Source organism: Gorilla gorilla, chromosome 8 (assembly GCF_029281585.2).
Source record: "Gorilla gorilla gorilla isolate KB3781 chromosome 8, NHGRI_mGorGor1-v2.1_pri, whole genome shotgun sequence".
Classification (NCBI taxonomy): domain Eukaryota; kingdom Metazoa; phylum Chordata; class Mammalia; order Primates; family Hominidae; genus Gorilla; species Gorilla gorilla.
In genome coordinates, this window is record NC_073232.2 from 51,912,520 (window position 1) to 51,933,365 (window position 20,846).

The 20,846-nt window shown below is 41.5% G+C and overlaps 1 long non-coding RNA gene across 2 annotated transcripts in view; it reads left to right on the forward strand.

Annotated features, from left to right (window-relative positions):
* The window catches only part of LOC129524811 (uncharacterized), a 64,028-nt gene that overhangs the window by 28,743 nt on the left and 14,439 nt on the right, over positions 1 to 20,846 (forward strand). For both annotated transcript variants that reach the window (XR_008668747.2, XR_008668748.2), the window contains one exon: positions 390 to 523. This is a non-coding gene — a long non-coding RNA (uncharacterized lncRNA). The remainder of the gene's footprint in view (positions 1 to 389; positions 524 to 20,846) is intronic.

The window sequence follows — 20,846 nt, forward strand, 5'->3', positions numbered from 1 at the left end:
TCATCCAACACATTTTTTTAAGCACAGTTACTTCAGACACAAGTTGAAGAGAGTTTCACTTGAAGACATAAGATTTTATCTAATATTTTTCTTAAACTTGAAGACATACACCAGCAAAACTACTTAACTTTAAGTAGAGTGCAAATCTAATCTTAATTCCATTAAAATAAGAGCAAATGAGATAGTAATTTTGCTTCGCCAATAAGTCATTTTGCTTGAAATTTCTACAGAATTAAGCTCTCCTGCTAGAAGTCCACAGTGAATGGGTGAACTTTCTGAATACACTTTTTAGGTGATCCAGACTCTACTAAAATTTCACCATTATCAGCCAACTACATGTAAAAGAAAATCTGTGCAACCATGTGATATGTATTTTTTTTCTTTTCCAGCAGCACACCAAATACAGAGGCAAGTGTCTCTACATTTTCAGATACTATAGATGTGTCACTCTCAGATGACGACCAGACCCCCTTGGTGCCCAACTGCCCATCAGGCACAACGTCGTCACCAAGCAGATATCCAGGTAAGGGAACTCACTCCCTTGTTTCCGTGTAACATGTGCTTAAAACAGGTCTAATTGGAAACAATTGGAGTGTGGTCATTTTGGGTCTAGAAAGAATAGAGAAAGAGAGAGTGTTTTAAAAATGTTTGTACATGAGTACTATATGTGGCTGTTATACAAGTACATTATAAACACAACTTCTAGGGGGAGGCGATTCCAAGATGGTGGAATAGGAACAGTTCCAGTCTACAGCTCCCAGTGTAAGCGACGCAGAAGACAGGTGATTTCTGCATTTCCAATTGAGGTACCGGGTTCATCTCACTGGGGCTTGTCAGACAGTGGTTGCAGGACAGTAGATGCAGCCCACCGAGCGTGAACTGAAGCAGGGTGAGGCATCGCCTCACCCAGGAAATGTGAGGGGTCAGGCAATTCCCTTTCCTAGCTGAGGGAAGCTGTGACAGACAGCACCTGGAAAATCGGGTCACTCCCACCCTAATACTGTGCTTTTCCCACAGTCTTAGCAAACAGCAGACCAGGAGATTATATCCTGCACCTGGCTTGGAGGGTCCCATGCCCACACAGCCTCGCTCATGGGTAGCACAGCAGTCTGAGATCAAACTGCAAGGTGGCAGTGAGGCTGTGGGAGGGGCGCCCACCATTGCTGAGGGTTGAGAGGTAAACAAAGCGACCAGAATGCTTGAACTGGGTGGAGACCACCACAGCTCAAGGAGGCCTGCCTGCCTCTGTAGACTCCACCTCTGAGGGCAGGGCATAGCCGAACAAAAGGCAGCAGAAACTTCTGCAGACTTAAATGTCCCTCTCTGTCAGCTTTGAAGAGAGTAGTGGTTCTCCCAGGATGGAGTTGGAGATCTGAGAACAGACAGACTACTTACTCAAGTGGGTCCCTGACCCGCAAGTAGCATAACTGGGAGGCAACCCCCAGTAGGGGCAGACTGACACCCCACAAGGCCAGGTACCCCTGTGAGATGAAGCTTCCAGAGGAACGATCAGGCAGCAACATTTGCTGTTCAGCAATATTCGCCGTTCTGCAGCCTCCGCTGCTGATACCCAGGCAAACAGGATCTGTAGTGGACCTCCAGCAAACTCCAACAGACCTGCAGCTGAGGGTCCTGACTGTTAGAAGGAAAACTAACAAACAGAAAGGACATCCACATCAAATCCCCATCTGTATGTCACCATCATCAAAGACCAAAGCTAGATAAAAACCACAAAGATGGGGACAAAACAGAGCAGAAAAACTGAAAATTCTAAAAATCAGAGCGCCTCTCCTCCTCCAAAGGAACACAGCTCCTCACCAGCAATGGAAAAAAGCTGGATGGAGAATGACTTTGACAAGTTGAGAGAAGAAGGCTTCGGATGATTAAACTTCTCTGAGCTAAAGGAGTAAGTTCAAACCCATCGCAGAGAAGCTAAAAACCTTGAAAAAAGATTAGATGAATGGCTAACTAGAAAACCAGTGTAGAGAAGTCCTTAAATGACCTGATGGAGCTGAAAACCATGGCACAAGAACTACATAATGCATGCACAAGCTTAGTAGCCAATTAGATCAACTGGAAGAAAGGGTATCAGTGATTAAGATCAAATGAATGAAATCAAGTGAGAAGAGAAGTTTAGAGAAAAAAGAGTAAAAAGAAATGAACAAAGCCTCCAAGAAATATGGGACTATGTGAAAAGACCAAATCTACGTCTGATTGGTGCACCTGAAACTGACGGGGAGAATGGAACCAAGTTGGGAAACACTCTGCAGGATATTATCTAGGAGAACTTCCCCAATCTAGCAAGGCAGGCCAACATTCAAATTCAGGAAATACAGAGAATACCACAAAGATACTCCTTGAGAAGAGTAACTCCAAGACACATAATTGTCAGATTCATGAAAGTTGAAATGAAGGAAAAAATGTTAAGGGCAGCCAGAGACAAAGGTCAGCTTACCCACAAAGGGAAGCCCATCAGACTAACAGCGGATCTCTCGGCAGAAACTCTACAAGCCAGAAGAGAGTGGGGGCCAGTATTCAACATTGTTAAACAAAAGAATTTTCAACCCAGAATTTCATTTCCAGCCAAACTAAGCTTCATAAGTGAAGGAGAAATAAAATCCTTTACAGACAAGCAAATGCTAAGAGATTTTGTCACCATGAGGCCGCCCTACAAGAGCTCCTGAAGGAAGCACTAAACATGGAAAGGAACAACCGGTACCAGCCACTGAAAAAACATGCCAAATTGTAAAGACCATCGATGCTAGGAAGAAGCTGCATCAACTAACAACCAAAATAACCAGCTAACATTATAATAACAGGATCAAATTCAAACATAACAATATTAACCTTAAATGTAAATGGGCTAAATGCTCCAATTAAAAGACACAGACTGGCAAATTGGATAAAGAGTCAAGACCCATCGGTGTGCTGTATTCAGGAGACCCATCTCACGTGCAGAGACATACATAGCCTCAAAATAAAGGGATGGAGGAAGATCTACCAAACAAATGGAAAACAAAAATAGGCAGGGGTTGCAATCCTAGTCTCTGATAAAACAGACTTTAAATCAACAAAGATCAAAAGAGACAAAGAAGGCCATTACATAATGGTAAAGGGATCAATTCAACAAGAAGAGCTAACTATCCTAAATATATATGCACCCAATACAGGAGCACCCAGATTCATAAAGCAAGTCCTTAGAGACCTACAAAGAGACTTAGACTCCCTCACAATAATAATGGGAGACTTTAATACCAAACTGTCAACATTAGACATATCTGCAAGACAGAAAGTTAACAAGAATATCCAGGAATTGAACTCAGCTCTACACCAAGCAGATCTAATAGACATCTACAGAACTCTCCACCCCAAATCAACAGATTATACATTCTTTTCAGCACCACACCACACCTATTCCAAAATTGACCACATACTTGGAAGTAAACCACTCCTCAGCAAATTTAAAAGAACAGAAATTATAACAAACTGTCTCTCAGACCACAGTGCAATCAAACTAGAACTCAGGATTAAGAAACTCACTCAAAACTGCTCAACTACATGGAAACTGAACAACCTGCTCTTGAATGACTACTGGGTAAATAATGAAATGAAGGCAGAAATAAAGATGTTCTTTGAAACCAACAAGAACAAAGACACAACATACCAGAATCTCTGGGACACATTTAAGGCAGTGTGTAGAGGGAAATTTATAGCAGTAAATGCCCGCAAGAGAAAGCAGGAAGGATCTAAAATTGACACCCTAACATCACAATTAAAAGAACTAGAGAAGCAAGAGCAAACACATTCAAAAGCTAGCAGAAGGCAAGAAATAACTAAGATCAGAGCAGAACTGAAGGAGACAGAGACACAAAAAAACCTTCAAAAAATCAATGAATCCAGGAGCTGGTTTTCTGAAAAGATCAACAAAATTCAAAGACTGTTAGCAAGACTAATAAAGAAAAAAAGCAAGAAGAATCAAATAGATGCAATAAAAAATGATAAAGGGGTTATCGACACTGATCCCACAGAAATACAAACTACCATCAGAGAATACTATAAATACCTCTACGCAAATAAACTAGAAAATTTAGAAGAAATGGATAAATTCCTGGACACATACACCCTCCCAAGACTAAACCAGGAAGAAGTTGCATCCCTAAATAGACCAATAACAGGCTCTGAAATTGAGGCAATAATTAATAGCCTACCAACCAAAAAAAGTCCAGGACCAGATGGATTCATAGCCGAATTCCACCAGAGGTACAAGAAGGAGCTGGTACCATTCCTTCTGAAACTATTCCAATCAATAGAAAAAGAGGTATCCTCCGTAACTCATTTTATGAGGCCGGCATCATGCTGATACCAAAGCCTGGCAGAGACACAACAAAAAAAGAGAATTTTAGACCAATATCCCTGACGAACATCGATGCAAAAATCCTCAATAAAATACTGGCAAACCAAATCCAGCAGCACATCAAAAAGCTTATCCACCGTGATCAAGTGGGCTTCATCCCTGGGATGCAAGGCTGGTTCAACATACACAAATCAATAAATGTAATCCAGCATATAAACAGAACGAAAGACAAAAACCACATGGTTATCTCAATAGATTCAGAAAAGGCCTTTGACAAAATTTAACAGCCCTTCATGCTAAAAACTCTCAATAAATTAGTTATTGATGGGACATATCTCAAAACAATAAGAGCTATTTATGACAAACCCAGAGCCAATATCATACTGAATGGGCAAAAACTAGAAGCATTCCCTTTGAAAACTGGCACAAGACAGGGATGCCCTCTCTCACCACTCCTATTCAACATAGTGTTGGAAGTTCTGGCCAGGGCAATCAGGCAGGAGAAAGAAATAAAGGGCATTCAATTAGGAAAAGAGGAAGTCAAATTGTCCCTGTTTGCAGATGACATGATTGTATGTTTAGAAAAATCCCATCGTCTTAGCCCAAAATCTCCTTAAGCTGATAGGCAACTTCAGCAAAGTCTCAGGATACAAAATCAATGTACAAAAACCACAAGCATTCTTATACACCAATAACAGACAAACAGAGCCAAATCATGAGTGAACTCCCATTCACAATTGCTTCAAAGAGAATAAAATACCTAGGAATCCAACTTACAAGGGATGTGAAGGACCTTTTTAAGGAGAACTACAAACCACTGCTCAATGAAACAGAAGAGGACACAAACAAATGGAGGAACATTCCATGCTCATGGATAGGAAGAATCAATGTCGTGAAAATGGCCACACTGCCCAAGGTAATTTATAGACTCAATAACATCCCCATCAAGCTACCAATGACTTTCTTCACAGAATTGGAAAAAACTACTTTAAAGTTCATATGGAACCAAAAAAGAGCCCATGTTGCCAAGTCAATCCTAGGCCAAAAGAACAAATATGGAGGCATCACACTACCTGACTTCAAACTATACTACAAGGCTACAGTAACCAAAACAGCATGGTACTGGTACCAAAACAGAGATATAGACCAATGGAACAGAACAGAGCCCTCAGAAATAATGCTGCATGTCCACAACCGTCTGATCTTTGACAAACCTGACAAAAACAAGAAATGGGGAAAGGATTCCCTGTTTAATAAATGGTGCTGGGAAAACCGGTTAGCCATATGTAGAAAGCTGAAACTGGATCACTTCCTTACACCTTATACAAAAATTAATTCCAGATGGATTAAAGACTTAAGTGTTAGACCTAAAACCATAAAAACCCTAGAAGAAAACCTAGGCAATACCATTCAGGACATAGGCATGGGCAAGGACTTCATGTCTAAAACACCAAAAGCAATGGCAACAAAAGCCAAAATAGACAAATGGGATCTAATTAAACTCAAAAGCTTCTGCACAGCAAAAGAAAGTACCATCAGAGTGAACAAGTGACCTACAGAATAGCAGAAAATTTTTGCAATCTACTCACCTGACAAAGGGCTAATATCCAGAATCTACAATGAACTCAAACAAATTCACAAGAAAAAAACAAACAACCCCATCAAAAAGTGGGTGAAGGGTATGAAAAGACACTTCTCAAAAGAAGACACTTATGCAGCCAACAGACACATGAAAAAATGCTCATCATCACTGGCCATCAGAGAAATGCAAATCAAAACCACAATGAGATACCATCTCACACCAGTTAGAATGGCAATCATAAAAAGTCAGGAAACAACAGGTGCTGGAGAGGATGTGGAGAAATAGGAACACTTTTACACTGTTGGTGGGACTGTAAACTAGTTCAACCATTGTGGAAGTCAGTGTGGCGATTCCTCAAGGATCTAGAACTAGAAATACCATTTGACCCAGCCATCCCATTACTGGGTATATACCTAAAGGATTATAAATCATGCTACTATAAAGACACATGTAACATATGTTTATTGCGGCACTATTCACAATAGCAAACACTTGGAACCAACCCAAATGTCCAACAATGATAGACTGGATTAAGAAAATGTGGCACATATATACCATGGAATACTATGCAGCCATAAAAAAGAATGAGTTCTTGTCCTTTGTAAGGACATGGATGAGGCTGGAAACCATCATTCTCAGCAAACTATCTCAAGGACGGAAAACCAAACACCACATGTTCTCACTTATAGGTGGGAATTGAACAATGAGAACACTTGGACACAGGAAGGGGAACATCACACACCAGGGCCTGTCGTGGGGTGCGGGGAGTGGGGAGGGATAGCACTAGGAGATATGCCTAATGTAAATGACGAGTTAATGGGTGCAGCACACCAACATGGCACATGTATACATATGTAACAAACCTGCACGTTGTGCACATGTACCCTAGAACTGAAAGTATAATAATAAAAAAGAAAAGAAAAAGAAAAAAATAGAAAAAAAATGCTAGATTCAGTTGCATCTGCGGTGTTCCACATTCTCTATTTCCGTGCCCTCCACCCCTGCTTTTGCAACTGCTGTTTTAGGGAGAAATTCATTATTTCCACTATGGCTTGTCCTTGAGAATTGTATGGGATACCAGTAATGTATTTAGTATTCCACATAGAGAAAAATGTAGCTAGAGCTTGGCTAGTATAGCCTGGGGCATTATCTGTTTTAATAGAAGCTGGAATGCCCATCACTGCAAAACACTGCAAAAGGTGACGTATAACACAGGCAGAAGACTCTCCTGATTGACATGTAGCCCAAAGTGAGAAAAGGTGTCCACACATACATGTACATAAGCTAGTCTCCCAAATGAGGGAACATGTGTGACATCCATTTGCCAAAGAGAATTAGGTTCCAATCCTCGAGGATTAACTCCTCCTGTAAAAGATGAGGAATATACCATTTGGCAAGTTGGGCATCGCCAGATAATAGCTTTAGCTTCTTTCCAGGTAATGCTGTATCTGCGTTTGAGACCAGAGGCATTAACATGGGTTAAATTGTGAAAATGTCTAGCATTAGCTATTGCATTAGCAACTAGGCGATCAGCCATTTGATTCCCTTCAGTCAAAGGTCCTGGAAGAGGTGTATGAGCCCTAATGTGAGTGATGTAAAAAGGGTGCATTCTACTCCTAACTGCTGTTTGCAATTAGGTAAATAAAGTCATCAGTTGTTCATCTGTATGAAATCATAACTGAGCATTTTCAATTAAATGTGTGGAATGAACCACATATGAAGAATCAGAAATCACATTAATAGGTATATTAAAAGCAGTCAATACCTCAATTACAGCTACAAGCTCCACTTTTTGAGCTGAAGTATAAGGCATCTGAAAAACTTTACCTTTTGATCCAGAGTAAGAAGCTTTACCATTACTAGATCCATTTGTAAAACAATGAAAACACTTAGCAGTCTGCAGGTTGTTTACCGCAGGAATTGTAAATGCAAACCGTTCACAGTCTTGCTCAGCTAAGGGGATAGTAAAGAAACAGTCTTTTAAATCTATGACTATTAAAGGCCAATTTTTTGGAATTACAGCAGAAGAAGGCAATACTGGCTGTAATGCTCCCATAGGTTGTATAACTGAATTGATGACTCTTAAGTCAGTTAACATTCTCCATTTACCTGATTTTTTCTTAATTACAAAAACTGGAGAATTCCAAGGGGAAAATATTGGAGCTATGTGCCCATTTTCTAATTGTTCAGTAACTAATTTCTCTAAAGCCTCCAGTTTCTCTTTACTTAGCGGCCATTGTTCTATCCAAATTGGCTTATCTGTTAACCATTTTAAAGGTATAGGTTCTGGAGGCTTAGCAATGGCCACTATCAAAAATTATATCCTAATCTTTGGCGGGAACTTTGTCTGTTCACTTGAAGTGGTTCTTTCAAATCTTACAAATTTTTTTCTAGTCCCATACCAGGGACATACCCAATTTCATGCATCATATGTTGACTTTGAGGGCTATATAATTGTTCTGGAATTGGAACTTGTGCTCTCCATTGTTGTAATATATCTCTCTACCATAAATTTATAGGTACAGAAGTTATAATTGGTTGAATAGTCCCAGGTTGTCGACAATGCAAAATATAACTACTTTGATATACTTCAGGGGCTTTACCAACTCCAACTATGTTAAATTGAGTGGGTTGAATTGGCCAAGTGGACGGCCAGTGCTGTAGAGAAATGATTGAAATGTCCGCTCCTGTATCTACCAAACCTTTAAATTTCTTTCCCTGAATAGTTATTTCACAGGTAGGACGTTTATCAGTAATTTGATTCACCCAATAAGCTGCTTTGCCTTATTTATTTGTGCTTCCAAATCCTCCTGTTCATTTAATTTCACTTTTCCCCATTTCCACATATGGCACAATCAGGAGCTGTGCTATGCTCTCTCCTGGCTCTGCTTTCCAGGGAACAAAAGTAGATATAACAATTTCAATTTCCCCATTGTAATCTGAATCAATGACTCCTGTATGTATTTATACCCCTTTTAAATTTAAACTAGACCTGCCTAGAACTAATCTTATCATCCCTGCTGGCAAGGGTCCACAGACTCCTGTTGGGACCTTTTGTGGGGGTTCCCCAGGCAGAAGGCTCACAGCTTTTGTGCAGCATAAATCTACTGTGGCACTACCGGCTTTGGTGGGGGACAGACATTGTACAGGCATGAGGGAATGGCCTGAGCTGGAAATGCCCTGGTTTGGAATGGGGCCCGGGACAGGCCCCTCATAGCGTTTCCCGAAATCGGGTTCCCATCTTTATGAAACTTATAGTGACACTGATTAGCCCAGTGTTTTCCTTTTTTATATTTTGGACATATTTCAGGCTCAGCAGTTTTCTTTTTTCCCCTATCTGGCAGCTTGACTTGCTGATTTTTTCTACATTCTTTTTTAGTATGACCATGCTTCCCACAGTTAAAACAAGCTCCAGGAAATGGAGTATTTCCTTTATCCACTCTCAGTCCTGCCATTGCCTGTGCTAGCAGAGTAGCCTTATGCAGACTACCTCTGATATCATCGCAGGCCTTGATATAATCAACTAAATGTGCTTTCCCGCTGATAGGTTGCAGAGCAGCCTGGCAATCGGGGTTAGCATTGTTGAAAGCTAATAACTGCAACAGTATATCCTGAGCAGCTGAATCTGCAATCACCTTTTTAAGAGATTCCTGTAACCGAGCTATAAAATCCATGTATGGTTCTTTTGGTCCCTGTTTTATAGCACTAAAGGAAGTGTATTGTTCTCCACTTGAAGTGATTTTTTCCCAAGCTCTAATGCACACTCCTCTAAGCTGCTCTATGGCATCATCCTGCATGACCACTTGTGCAGCTAAACCAGCCTAGCTGCCAACCCCCAAAAGTTGGTCTGCAGTTATATTAATTTGAGGTTGGGCCTGGGTGTTGCGAGCAGCCTGAATGGAAGCTTCATCTGCCCACCAAGTTTTAAATTGTAAGAACAGAGCAGGAGTTAGACAAGCTCGAGTAAGAGCATCCCAGTCAGTAGGAATCATCCGACTGGAAACAGCAACATTCTTTAACAGTCCCATTACAAAAGGAGAACCTGGTCCATACTGATTAATAGCTTGTTTAAATTCTTTGAGTAATTTAAAAGGAAAAGGCTCAAATGTAGCTATAATATTTCCCTGTTGATCTGGGGGGTGTATTCTAACAGGGAACTGCCAAGCCTCTAAATCACCCTCTCGTCTAGCTTGCTGAATTCCTGCCTGAATAGAACTAAGAGCAGTCACTCAAGGCCCTGCTCGAACAGTCACTGGGGCAACTACTTTTCGCCCAGTGTCCTCTGGAAAAGAAAGATCCGGAGGGTCTTTTTTCTTCAAAATAATAAGGAGGGGGTGCAGAAGGGTAGGGATGAACCTCTCCCTCCTTTGCTGCTTTAGCTTTAGCTGGCAAATAAACCTGCTCTGTAACCTCTTCTGATACTTCACTATACTCTTGTTCCTCCTTGTTATCAGTGTGAAAAAGTTCCAAGGTGAAACGAACCAGACCCCATACCTGTCCCATTGTTACCCTGATGCTTCCGAGCTTCCCTTCTTACTCACCACAGGGATTGCTTTAAGAGTACTCGGGTGTCCTCCAGCTAGTTCCACATTCTCCGACCATCACTCTGGCGACCCTTTGACCTGGATTTGAGCCCCCACGTATGGGCACCACTTGCCAAGACCAGCTCAGTCGGGGAGACCCTAACCCAGTGGCACTAGAGTAATTAAAGACACACACAGAAATATAGAAGTGTGAAGTGGGAAATCAGAGGTCTCACAGCCTTCAGAGCTGAGAGCCTCGAACAGAGATTTACCCACGTATTTATTAACAGCAAGCCAGTCATTAGCATTGTTTCTATAGATATTAGATTAACTAAAAGTATCCCTTATGGGAAACCAAGGGATGAGCCGAAATAAAGGGATGGGTTGGGTTAGTTATCTGCAGCAGGAGCATGTCCTTAAGGCACAGATCGTTCATGCTGTTGTTTGTGGTTTAGGAATGCCTTTAAGCAGTTTTCCGCCCTGGGTGGGCCAGGTGTTCCTTGCCCTCATTCTGGTAAACCCACAACCTTCCAGTATGGGCGTTATGGCCTTCATGAACATGTCACAGTGCTGCAGAGATTTTGTTTATGGCCAGTTTTGGGGCCAGTTTATGGGCAGATTTTGAGGGGCCTGTTCCCAACAGGTCACGTGCCTCCCAAGCCCATCAGACTCACCATCAGACTCACCTAGGACTCACCATCAGACTTACCTAGGAATTCTAGTCCTTGTGGCCTAGACTGCATTTCAAATTTATTTAGAGCCCCACAGTACTTAAGCCCATGGTGGTGAGGCTTGCCAGAACTCAAGTTCTAACCACTGGGATGCACAATTTTCCCCCCTGGTGAGGTTGATTTTAATACTCCCTCTGTAAACAGGCATCAGCTGAGTTCAGCCCAGCTTTGCCTGCTGCTATGGCAGGGCAGCACTGAGTTCAATGCATTTGCTGCACCCACCCTCTCCCAAATGCACAGATTCTCTCTCTGTACCACACAGCTGCTGCTGAGGGGTGGGAGAGGGGTGGTGTTGGCAATTCAAGACTCTTTCCTACGTTCCTCAATGCCTCTTTCAGCAATATGAAGTTAAAACCAGGTACTGTGAGTGCTCACCTGGTTTTTGGTTCTTATGAAGGTGTTTTTTCATGTTTAGATAGTTGTTAAATCTGTGTCCTTTCTAGGGGAATGATCAGTACAGCCTTCTATTTGGTCATCTTGCTCTGTCCCTCCTACACCCCAGATATTGAAAGAAGTCTTAGAGGTTATTATGGAAGCTCAGATGAAAATCTTTGAAATACCACAGAGAAAATAAGAAGTATCTGAGAAATCAAGTTGAACAAAAGGCCCAACTTTCAGAAAGAGAAAAAAGATATATTATGAAGTCTACAGACTGTCTTGTAAAAAGGGACTCCTCACCTTGGAATATGTGACTACAGTGGTTCTCAGCCCAGACTGCTAGGCTAGATGAGATCTATATAAGTGGCAGTATCTTCTAGGTGATTCCAAGTTTAGCCACAGTAAAGAACAACTGTGTTACTAGCATAGCTTAGATGACCACTTACCAGAAGATACAGAAGCCTCTCAGGTTCTTTTGAATTCCATCATTCCATGTCCTATGAAAAGTAAGTCCTAAATTTTGTGATGTAGAATCTATAAGTGGCACATGTAATGAAAAACACAGTATCTGGACTCAAAAGTCTCTGAGTTTCTAACTCATTGTGTTACCACTAGGAGGAAATGAACTAACATGAGAAAGCTTATTACTATTATTTTGTTAGCCTAATCTCACATCCATTATAGGCAGGTCACATAAGGATGGATACAAGTATATTGGAAAAAGCATAGGCTTTGAAGACAAAAGCTTCCTCTGTTATTTATCAGCTGTGTGTCCTCTGGCAACTTATTTAAATTCTCTGAGCTTGAATTCATGATCTATAAATTAAGAATAGTAATACCTATCTTAGAGATGGGACTGACTACATAATTTGTGGGCCCCAGTACAAAATGAAAAACTTGAGGCCCCTTGTTCAAAAATAACTCATGATGTCAGCAGCTGAGCACTAAACCAAGCATGCAGCCTTTGTAAGCCAGAGACCCTGTTCAAATGCACAGTTTGCACACCTATGAAGCTAGCCTTGCTTTCAGACTTGCAAACAGTAAAGACAATATAATGTAAAACCCCATCATTGTGTTTGTGTAAGTATTCAAAGGTATCTATTATTAGGATCCTTCTTTCCATTTTAGCATCTCTCTTGCCATTAAGATAAAAAAGAATGGCTGAATATACAAATAAATGGCTTCTGGAAATATCTGACAGAATGAAACTGGAATTGACTTTTAAGATGGAAAATAATAGTTAACATTTTTCCCACAGAACCAGCACCAAATGGTGTAGATCCTGTGGGAAAGTTAATCAGAATTGCAAAGAATAGAGATCACAAATTTACTAAAATGCCTCGCAGCTTAGGATGACAGCTCAGTATGAGAAGAGCAATTGATTTTAGGCTAACACACATAAAAAGATCAAATATATTTAATTTTTTTTATTTCTAAAGAAAAAAAACATTAACCATTCTCCGCACACATTTGTTTAGTAGCTACCACTATGCTAGGCCAGCAAGACCAGTAAAACTGAGTTGTGGCCTTCAGATTGTTTTCAACCTCCCCAAACAGGCAGAATTAACATAATTACCTACCATCCAGGCTACCATCATTGCTAGTTAGGGTGACTCCAACACACACACCCAATTCTGCTCCCTTCCAATTCATTCTCCACCCTGTGATCAGAGTAATTTTTCTAAAACCTATCACTCAGGCCGAGCACGATGGCTCACGCCTGTAATCGTAGCACTTTGGGAGGCCAAGGAGGGTGGACCACCTGAGGTCTGGAGTTTGAGACCAGCCTGGCCAACATGGTGAAATCCTGTCTGTTCTAAAAATACAAAAAAGTAGCCGGGCATGGTGGTGGGCACCTATAATCCCAGCTATGCGAGAGGCTGAGGCAGGAGAATCGCTTGAACCTGGGAGGCAGAGGTTGCAGTTAGCCAAGATCATACCATTGCACTCCAGCCTGGGCAACAAGAGCAAAACTTCATCTCAAAAATAAATAAATAAATAAATAAAAATAAAACCTGCCATTCCTCTGGTTAAAATCTTTCTGTGGCTGCCCACTGACCTGAGAACGACATCCAAATGACTTTATATGGCAGATAAAGACCTTCACCATTTGGCCTCTTGACCCTCTCCACTCCCATTTCCACTTTTCATTATACTGTCCCTGTTCCTTTTAGTTCTACAGAGATGTTGATCTCTGCTAGTTCAGGCCCTCAGAGAAGATCTAAGATGAGAGTGGATGTCTGTACTAGTCAGGATTCTCCAGAGAAACAGAAGCAACAGAATATATAGATTTCCATATAGATATGGATAAAAGGATATCTATTATAAGAACTGGCTCACACGATTATGGAGGCAGAAAAATCCCATGATCTTCCATCTGCAAGCTGGAGTACCAGGAAAGCTGATGATACAATTCAGTCTGAGTCCAAAGGCCTGAGAACCAGAGGAGCCAATGGTATAACTCCCAGTCCAAGTCCAAAGGCTCAGGAACCAGGATCATCCAAGTCTAAGGACAAGAGAAAATGGATGTCCAAGCTGGGGAAGAAGAGAGAGTGAATTCACCCTTCCTCTACCGATGGATTGGATGATGCCCATCCACACTAATGATGGCAATCTTCTTTTGTTCAGTCTACCAATTCAAATGCTAACCTCTTCAAGAAATACCCTCACAGACACTTCCAGAAATCGTGTTTTACCAGCTATCTGGATAGCCCTTAGCTCAATCAAATTGATACATAAAATTAACCATTACAATGTGCAAGAGATTTATTGACTGTCAAGAAAAAATGAGACGAACCAAAAGTAGGCAGGAAGAGATTTCAGACTGCAATGTATGCCTGACACCTATAAAAGGATAAGGAGAAGGAAATAGGATTGGGTAGGAAGAGTTTCAGGCTGCAAGAAAATTTAAAGTGACCACCAGGCTTTTGGGGAGTCCTTGAGCCCAAAGTCTCCCATTAGAGGAGTCCCATATCCCACAGAGATGAGTCTGTACCAGTAGCTTCTCAGGGCCCAGTGACTGTCTGGGAGCAGTCCAGGGCATATGTGGCCATGGTGTAGACTCAGCTGTGGATCAGAGGTGGAACAATGGGGCCATCAGTCAACTGTGCTTCCTACAGCAGGAGATATAGTTGGTGCATTTTCATGACCATCAAATTCCACAGATTATACCTCACAGATCTATTTCTCTATGCAGGTTTGAGGAGCAGCTCCTCTGTGGTTCCCAAGGCCTCCCTTCCAGAAGCGAAACTTAAGAGGCAGGTTAGAAAGATGAATTACGGTTGCCACCACTGTAGTTAATCTCAGTGCCACAACAGACATTCATCCTTGCTCTCCTTCTCTATTCATTTTATGTTCCCTTTTCCCTTAGCTGTCTTACCTAGTAGAAAGAAGTGCCTTCGGACCATGATGCAGGTCTGATATCTGTGAAAGGGGCAGGAGGAGATTAGCTAGAAAATTCTCAGACTGCAGTGCAGTCCTATGGAAGTCTCAACTAGGCTGACGGACATTACCTGAACAAAAGTTGCCCACAAGAGGAGCCATGCATCCTGTAGGACTGGCCTGCATTAGTAGCCCCACCATCCTCAGTCATTGGCTGGGAGCCAACTGGAAATGTATGGCCTTGATGTGAACACAGTAGTGGATTCAGAAGGGGTACAGCTGAGGCTGTCAGTCAATTCTGCTCCCTGTAGCAGGAGATCCGAGTGGTGCATTTTCATGGCTTCCATAATTCGATTGTCAAATCAGACTCACAAGAATCAGAGATCTTACTCAATATCAAGCATCACTAATTTCAAGGCCACAAGGACAGGCAAAGCAGAAAGAGGTGCAGAGCTCCAACATAGCTCCTCATGTTCTTTCTTGCAGCATTAGGGTCCACTCTACCACAGATTAACATATGAGATCTCTAACTTGTGTACACAATCACTTCACTTATACATCTGCTGCTGATCCTTTCCCTCAAGCTATTCTCTGTGCCTGACATGTGCCTCCTCTTCCTTATGCTAACACCACCTTTTTATTTTTTTGAGCTTCAATTTAAACATCACTTCCTTTTATGACTCCCCAGATTAGGTTATTTGTCTCTGTTGTGTGCTACAAAAATTCCGCTGTACTTCCTCTGCTATGGAACATGTCATCATTTATAATAATTGTTCATCTTGCTTTATCTGTCTCCTTCACTAGAATATAAGCTGAAAGAGAAAAAGAAAGAAATGTTCTACAGTATCCACCACTAGACTATGAGAGAGACAGAGAGAGAGAGAGAGAGAGAGAGAAAGAGAGAGACTGTCTTGCTCATCATGATATATCCAATGACTATTACACTAGTGGCATATGGTTAAGATTTAGTAAATATTCACTTTATTAATTATAGACTAAGTTCAATGGAAGCACAGAGGAAGGAGATATTGATTATGTCTCGAAGGGAAATGGGAGTAAGTATTCACCAAGACCCATAAAATATTAAGACTGAGTTGAGGCTGGTGATAGGCTCTGATTCACACAAAACCTGACTTCCAATCTAGTCTTCTCTGAGTTCTGTTGATAATGGCAGATAACCAAGACAGAATGAACGTAGAAGGGCACAAGTTCTCTTTCCTATTGTGAAGATGGGAAAATGTTTAAAGGCTTAAATTCTGGGAAGCAAATTATAATTTCAGAGGTGATTTTTTTTTTTATTTCCAAGAACTCAGGACAAGATAAAGGGAGGAAGCAAAGGAGAAAACTGCCAAAGAGAATGTGAGGTTTTTGTCTAGTAAGTCTCTTTGTCTTTCCTTTACATAAGCATTCAGTAAATGAATGATTTTAGCCAGAGGAGCAATATTACTTCCCAGTCCCTCTGAGAGTTCCTTCTCCATCAAAATAACCCATCAGCAATGAAATCATAATAGCCAGAGTCTCATCTTTTTAAAGTTAGATTTATGGATCCTATCATGATCATTAGGAACATTACTTATCTAAGCAAAACAGGAAACAAATAGACTGCCCAGGGACACACATCTCTGATAAGGTACAGCCTGTAGTACCACAGTAGAGAAGCCATTAAGAATCCCAAATGGCTTCCCAATTCATTTACATACACGATAGCAGAAATTCCCCGATTCCAACATTATCTAGTCTCTTAAAATGAATTGCTAGATTCTGCAATCCCACTTCACATCTGCTTCGTTGTGAAGAAGAGAAATGCATTCACAGTACTCTCCTACGTGGAAGAGTTCTAGAAATAAATACAGAGAGAAAGAAGGTTTCATAACTTCATCCCTCTGCTATTATTTCTAGTTCCCTCTCTCCCATCCCAAGTCTTTCCAGACTGTGCTTGCCTGAACACCAGATATCCCTAGAAGTCCAAGTCAAAGCAGTCTTAGGCATAGGCAAAATTGATGGTCATCTGCACGGTGCGAGACCCAGAGGAAAACTTCTCACCTCCAGAAATTCTGTCTCTCTCTCTCCCTCTCTCTCGTGCGCATTGCATTAAGACTGAAAATTCTATTCTCACAATTTCCTTCTAACAGAGAAAGGTGTCAAGAGAAGTCATAGTCTTGGATGGCTATAGGACTCATGTCCGGTCACTTCTCCTTACCTACAAACGAGCTTTCCTGACAGTATACTCCCTTCTCAGATGCGATGTTCACTTGCCTTCAGATAAGAAACAGAGTTTGTCTGGATCATGAAGCTGGAAGAAGGCAGTCATTTCTATCAGCTTGCAGCTGTTCTTCACCGGCCTCTCTTAGAGAACAGGGCTTCCTACCTGGGAGGAAGGTGCCATTTGTCCCCTTCACACAGATGAAGAAAGAGAGCCAATAAGAAATCAGTGCAGAAAAGCCCACAATTGTTAAGTGCTTCACCTCTGAGGAGTTCCATTTCATATCCAGCTGGTAAGTACTAGTTGCTCTGTCTGGGAAGCTCATGCTCCCACTTTTCATGTGGCCAGCTCCTTCATATCCTTCAGATGTTAGTTCATTTGTTATCTTCTCCAGGATCCTTCCTTGGCCACCCAAACTAAAGTTGGTCATCTCTATTTTCTCTTACAATTCCTTATTCTTTTCCTTCATGGCACTTAGCATAGTTTGTAAGCATATGTTCTCTTTTGTTTGCTTATATTCTGTTTGTACACTTGACTGTAAACTCCTTGAGAGCAGACATCATCCCTCAGCTCAGTACCTAGTAGAACACCCCTGTAGATAATAGATGTTCAATAAACATTGCCCAAATAAATGGTTGGCAGAGCTGCATTTCTAATCCAAATTGAATCATCATTACCATTGTGCAAACTGCCTTCCTGTAAATAGGTGCCTAAATTCCACTAGAAGCCTGGAGCCTATTATCCAGTTTAAAACTTTCCTAAACAATTTAAAGATTTCTTCCAGTGGAGATAAATGTGCTTGCACAAAATTTCTGCTTCTCTTGCTTCCTCCCCATCATGCTCCAGAGTCCTTGGAGTTGGTGATCAGCTCAGCAAACTCCTAACGGCATTCTCCAGGCCATTCTCATTTCTACTTCACAGCCTCCCACCACCACCCCTGAGGTTCAAACCATCTGATTCCAGCAGCTGATAACTTTTTAGTATCTGTGTTTACTCATTTATCCTGAAAGGTGGCATGAGTTTTCTGGAGCTTATCTAGGAAGACAGCTCTCTCCTCTCCCCGCCTGAGAAAGGGAGAGTGCTTGACTAGAGAGAAACTTTTTCTCCCTAATATAAACAAATTCTCCTTGGAAAAAGAATGGAAGGATCCCAAGTTCTTATCCTTCATAATGTCAATAAACATCTCCAGGAGGAAGACAAGCATCTTCAATTCACAACCCCTGGAATGTCTCTGTGGTCCTGTTTCATCCCTCTTCTAAAATGGAAACACTTAACTGTGTTAGTCCAGTTTCATGCTGCTGGTAAAGACATACCCCAACTGGGTAATGTATAAAGGAAAAGAGGTTTAATGGCTCACAGTTCCATATGGCTGGGGAGGCCTCACAATCACAGTGGAAGGCAAAAGGCATGTCTTATATGGCAGTAGGGAAGAGAGAATTTGTGCAGGGGAATGTCCCTTTATAAAACCGTCATATCTCATGAGACTTATTCACTACCATGAGAACAGCATGGGAAAGACCTGCCCCCATGATTCAATTACCTCCCATCGGGTCCCTCCCATGACATATGGGAATTGTAGGAGCTACAGTTCAAGATGAGATTTGGGGAAGGACACAGCCAAACCGTATCACTTGCCTTCAGGAAGGTAAACCTCTCAGGTTGGTCTCTCACTATCTAATCACCCTTTAAATACTAACACTTGTCCTTTGACCCATATGCCAGGTTTTCGTGCTCAGAAAGCCCTAACCATACAGAAACAAAATATTTTCTGTACAGCCTCACACTACCCTGGTCCTCCTCAAGCTGCCATCTTCCAGTTTCCTGTTCATCCTCCCACTTTCATCAGCAACCTTAGATATTCGCTCTTGAATCTCCTCTAAGTTCTGCCATCATTCTGGAGAATTCTAACACCCATGTGGACAAATGTTAGAGAGGTGGACAAGCCTGATACTCAACAAACTGAGATAACTAACATGATGGGTGTATCAGTCAAGATCAAGTCTGAAAAACAGAAGCCACTAGATGCATCCAAGCATGGAGAATTTAATACAAGGAATTAGAGGCAGCTGGAAAAGCTGGGGGAGTAAAACTCAGGAAGCTCATTGCTGAAAACTTCAGCCTATAGCACGGACTTGAATGCGTTACAAGAAGCTCACTAAGAAGTTTCCTCCAACTTCACATTTTCGTCTGCCCTCAGAGATTCCTGAGGGAATAATGGCCTGTCCTCCACCACCTTTTAGTTTCCTCTCACTGGCAGAATCTAATTTAGCTTCAAGTGAGAAGAGAGAAGAAAATTCTGGGAACTTCACTTCTCTGCCCTGCTAAAGAGACCATCCATAGAGATGGAGCTGATTGCACCCTGACAACAGGCAGTCCAGCACAAAAGGTAGAGACATGGTCTTTCTCTGTTTATTCTCCTAGCTAAAAGCATTTCTGGCCCCAGATGTGGTGGCTCATGCCTATAAGCTCAACACTTTGGGAGGTCAAGGCAGAAGATGAGCTCAGGAATTTAAGACAAGCATAGGCAACAGAGCGAGACCCCATCTCTACAAAAATAAATAAATAAAATTTGCAGCTGGGCGTGAACCAAATTTTATTTGGTTCACGCCTGTAATCCCAGCACTTTGGGAGGCCGAGGCGGGCAGATCACGAGGTCAGGAGATTGAGACCATCCTGGCTAACACGGTGAAACTCTGTCTCTACTAAAAATACAAAAAAATAGCCGGGCGTGGTGGGGGGCACCTGTAGTCCCAGCTACTCAGGAGGCTGAGGCAGGAGAATGGTGTGAACCTGGGAAGCAGAGCTTGCAGTGAGCCGACATCACACCACTGCACTCCAGCCTGGGCGACCGAGCAAGACTCTGTTCTCAAAATAAATAAATAAATAAATATAAATAAAAATAAATAAAATTAGCCAGGCCTCGTGGCATGGACCTGTGATCCCAGATATTTGGGAGGCTGAAGCAGGGGAATCACTTGAGCCTAGGAGGTGAAGGTTGCAGTGAGCCATGATCATGCCACTGTGCTGCAGCCTGGGAGACAGAGCAAGACCCTGTCTCAAAAAAAAAAAAAAAAAAAAAAAGCATTTCTGGAAAACACTTTCGCCCATGGTTTTTGTGTTTTTTCATCTCAAGTGATGGCCTCTGGGAGCCATTTCCTAGAGGGAACTGATTTCATTACATATTTGGTAATTCTGATCAGAAAGTTCTCAGCATTCTTTCCAGCAACAATAAACATTCATAGATGATAATACCCCCAAACCATCTTTTAAATATTAAATTAAAATACTGAATACAAATTCACAAATGGAACAGACAGCTGTTTGAATCTTTACAGAAATGGTTCCATTGCAGCATTTTCAGGGAGCCCATTCTGGAGCATTTCATTAGGGAAGAGTTGCCCCTAAAATCATGAAATTCAAACCATGAATATCAAATATCCTTTGATGTTTTAGGTTTTCATGATTGAAAAATTCTGTGCTTTTTTGGCTACATTAAATAAAAATGAAAAAGTAAAATGGTTGAATGGATGGTGGCATGAAGTCTCTTTTAACTCAGCATGAACCCACAGAAATGAAGAAATATGAAAAGTTCATTGGTTTTAAAAGGACTGAACTCATTAATGAGAAAAGAAAATGTCTAACTAACTTGAAATTAACCTTTTAGGTCTTGCAAGATAGAAACACACCTATATGG